Here is a 4,181-nt window from a genome sequence, read left to right as displayed (position 1 = left end):
ATTAGCTACACATTTTTTTATTTTTGGAGAAATTTACTCTCACTGCGTATTTTGGGAATTTTAAAAAATTGAAGGGCATTTTGGGAATTTATGACAAAATATTGGGGGCATTTTGGGAATTTGAGGGGTATTTTGAGAATTTCCACAAATACCATTTCCACAAATTAGAGGGGTATTTTTGGTATTTTCCCTCGAATATATATAGCATGCTGCTATCAATATATTCAGCAGCCGAGATACGTTCTTCACGGTTCTTGGCCATGGTGCCCACCAAAGAGGCAGCTCCCGCAGTGCGCTTGAACGCAGATTGGCAAGCCAAGTACCACCAGAGAGCTCAGCAGTTTCTCCTTCAGACACAAAACGACCTCCAGAAGCCCTCCCATGGCCTTCCTTCTGTGTGTGTCGTAGGCCGTTCAGGCTCCGGCAAAAGCTCTCTCATCAACCACCTCCTTCAAGAGAGAGCTGCTGCCATTTCTTGGTTCGATTCTGGCAGTTACATGAAGGAGCAGGCCTTTAACTACCATGGTTTATTCTTCATCAAAGAAATTCCTGGCTATGATGGCTGGCATGCCCCTCAGCCCTCTCGCTGAGTGCATCTTCTCCAGCATTTTCACCGCTCCAGCCATGACAGGTAAAATCTTGGGCTCTCATTTCTCTTGCCATGTTTGCTAGATTGGTCATGTACGTACACTATTTTTGCTTCAGAATAGAGGGTCTTGAGTTTAGAATGTGGCAGGATCGATGAAGTTTCTCAGCTTTGCAGCTTCCACAAGGCCTTGAACATTTTTGCCTCGTCTTTGTCGTAGGATTGCGTGTGCTTCAAGGGTGAGCTCAAAAAAGTTTTGATTCTCATAGATGAGTAACTCTATCAGTAAGGCTAAGGCTTGTGAGTAGAATTGACAGATAGGTGACGAGTACAGATCTCTATTCAACTCATGCCCTGTGTGTTGCATTGCAAGCATGGTTACCCAAAACTCCACTTCTCTCCCGTTTCCCCATTCGGAATACTGGTGCCGTTTCCATTTCCCTTGATGCCTAACATAGCCTGGGTTCAGACAAGGTTCAAGGCTCGTCTGAAAAACGTTGGAGGAGGAGCGATAAAGAGATCAAAGTTCAGAGAGGCACAGCTCTTGCGAGGGGGGGGGGGGGGTGTCGGAACAAGTATGGCGGGCCCAGAGGAAGAGAAGCTCCAGCTGCAGTTAATCACCTCTAACCATGCAAAAAGGATCAAGTCTTCCACTGCATCGTCTTAACCCAGCCAATATAGTTACCCGAAACTCCTCCACACTTCAAATTTTTTCCATCTCCGACGTTTCCGTTCCTGTATGATCTGTTCTTGTTCTGTTTCCTTGTTTCCCATAACTATGGTGGCAAGGGGTCATTACCTTATGCTTGGATAATCTTCCTTGTTGTGAGGACTTCAGTTGAGCTGATGCATTTTCCATGCAAGGGCTTGCCCTTGAGGACTACTATAACCAGCTTCTGCACATCAGAGATGGAGAAGGTCGTTGCTTGCATTGTGGTGGTTATCTTTAATGCTTACCTGCGGCTCTTGCCATTGCCAGACCATGATACATACATGGTCTGGCATTGTGGTGGTTATCTGTAATGCTTACCTGCGGCTCTTGCCGTTGCCAGACCATGATACATGCATGATTAGTGTTTAGAAGTGATGTTTTGCTATCATATTTAATAAGGGTGAATATGCAGCAGCCACAGCAGCAAGCGTGGCAGCGGCGATGGAAAGCGCAGGCAGCTTAATTTGGACAAATTCGTGGAGATGTACAAGATTTTTGAAGCTGATACCAAAGCTATCATCTTCGTCATAAATAGTAGGATCACTCCTGATGATGAAAAGCTCTTGACACTTGCTGTGGAGAACCGGAAGTTCTTTTGCATTGTGTGTACACACACGGACCATCTTGTGAAAATTGCGGACAAGGCGTTGCAGAAGCGACAACTTGAGGAGAACGAGGAACAATTGAGGTACATGGATTCCCTGTTGCTATCCTCTATAACTGGAGGTTTAGCAGCAAGAAGAGCTCATTTTTTTCATATATTTCAGGAAAGATCTAAGTCTGCTTCAGAACCTTAATTTGAGGATCTTCTTTGTGTCCACCCGGTTTACGGAAGGCAACGATTTGAAATGTGTGATGGAGAACAAACAAGAGCTGCACTTCCCCCTCTTGCAAGCCTATCTGTCGGAGCCACGAGGGCTCCTCGATGAGCTCCAAATCCATAGCTTTGTCAAGGAAGAAGTGTGGAGCGCACTCGAGCCTTATACGACAGTAAAGAAACGAGAGCAGGCATTGGATTTCACACAGCATCTTGTGGCAGGAACATTGTTGCCCATCCTCGGACCGGTCATGGTCAGCTTCTTGACAACTTTGTGGTTCACTCTCAAAGCATGCTCTGAGGTGGGCCTTATCGAGGATGCGGATGCGGCAATCGACAAGGTGAACGCAGAGGCAAAGAGGCACGGAATATCTGCGAAGATTGCCACAAAGGAAGGCATGGTGACTGGTGTGCATGATTCAATGATTCACATATTTGGGCCTGTCGTGTTTGAGGTCGCCATAGCAGAATTGGTCTCGACAGCAGCAGAGGCAACTCTCTCTGGCGCTTTACCTCTTGTTGGGCCTGTTATCTCAGCAGCCAGCTTACCAAGTCGTGCGAAGAAGATTGGCGAGAAGCTGGCAGGCAAGACATGTATGTTGCATGAGCTATGGATTATGCAGAACATTACTGGCTTATTGGGGAAAGTAGAAGGATGACTTTAGTGAGGTGTTTCTCATCAAAGTATATTGGCAGATCGGTTTTCACAAATACAGCAGGTCTTGAGTTCAAGACTCGTGGGAGAGATCTTTGAGGTCTTTTGGGATTGTTCCTACAATGTTCAAACTTCTCTTCTGGTCTCACCGCATACCTTAATAGGTAAGCAGTCGATGGTGATGTAGATTGCAAAAGGTCATTGCTAGTTTCTCTGCTGATTTTGGAGAGTTGGACTTTCATACATCAAGGACATTTGGACTACCCTTCTCCATCCCTCCTTAAGAACGTATCAATATGCTCTATGCACCGTTAACTTGTCACTAATTTTGCAACTTGGTGTGCTAGTACAATGCAACAGTAGCTCTATCAATCTCAAAACTCTAGCAAAGTTGTTTCTGTGATTACTAGACTTGTAGAGGCAATGTAGTATGATCAAACTTGTACCTCTTCTGACAAGGTTTCTTTTAAAGAACTAAATCTGTCTTAGATTGTATAAAATATAGTTGTAAATTCAAAGTATATAGATACCTTCTCAAATGTGGCATTTTTCTTCTCAAGCGACAATGAGAAAGATTTGAAACACTACAAGTTTTATTTATTTTTTGAAACCACAAGAAAAAAGGCACCCATTTTCTACGAAAAAGTTTGACGAGTGTAGATTTGCTTTTTCACTGCCAAAAGAAATTTTCTTATGCATAATTTTTGCAACTCTTGTGCTAAACTATTGGTGCATTAAGTAAACCCACTACAACACGTCGCGCAAAAATCAAAGCGGATACCAACGACTCAAAGCTTGATTTAAAAGTAAAATGCATTGAAATAAGCATCGGAATAACCAGTATCGCATAGTCGGTATATGCACCGATATTTTCACCGTCGAAATACACAATGAAAAGCACGCCGAAATAATTGCTTTAATACGTGTCGGTATGTAAATTTGCTATATTGACGCCTATATCGAGGCTTATTCCAGTGTGTATAGCGATTCCTACACCGACGGCAAAACCTGCAATTTTTGTTTGGGCAGAGAGGGCTGGGAACTGATGCTGCAGTACTGTAGCAACAGAAAACAACCCTCTCTGCCAGTGCACAAGCAACCGCACTCCACCTACAGTTTGACGCTAAATAACGAGTGTATATAAATTAGCAAAATTGTAAGAAGAACAAAACCACAAAATCAAAAGTTTAATCATAACAAATTCTCAAAAGCATAACCATAACGTCGTCTTGAAAACCGCAAAACCATAAACATAACCCACTTGCCATACCATAATTATAACCATAACCTACTTGTCATACCATAAGCATCGGAATAGCCGTTGGTATCGTATAGTCCGTATACGCACCGATATTTTTAATATCGGAATACACAATGAAAAGTGTAACATTTAATGGCCTAATAACTTGTG

General features: G+C 43.3%; 1 pseudogene across 1 annotated transcript; it reads left to right on the top strand.

Moving 5' to 3' along the window:
• Positions 1–254: 254 nt before the first annotated feature.
• Positions 255–3,149, top strand: LOC147463474 (uncharacterized; annotated as a pseudogene). Its single transcript, XR_015190223.1, has 3 exons — positions 255–631; positions 1,711–1,986; positions 2,066–3,149. The product of XR_015190223.1 is annotated as an uncharacterized LOC147463474 (transcript).
• Positions 3,150–4,181: the final 1,032 nt, after the last annotated feature.

This window comes from Adiantum capillus-veneris, chromosome 2 (genome assembly GCF_014529385.1).
Source record: "Adiantum capillus-veneris isolate H3 chromosome 2, ASM1452938v2, whole genome shotgun sequence".
NCBI classification, from domain to species: Eukaryota; Viridiplantae; Streptophyta; class Polypodiopsida; order Polypodiales; family Pteridaceae; genus Adiantum; species Adiantum capillus-veneris.
Note: the sequence above shows the minus strand (reverse complement) of the source record. Positions and strands in the feature narration are given on the sequence as shown.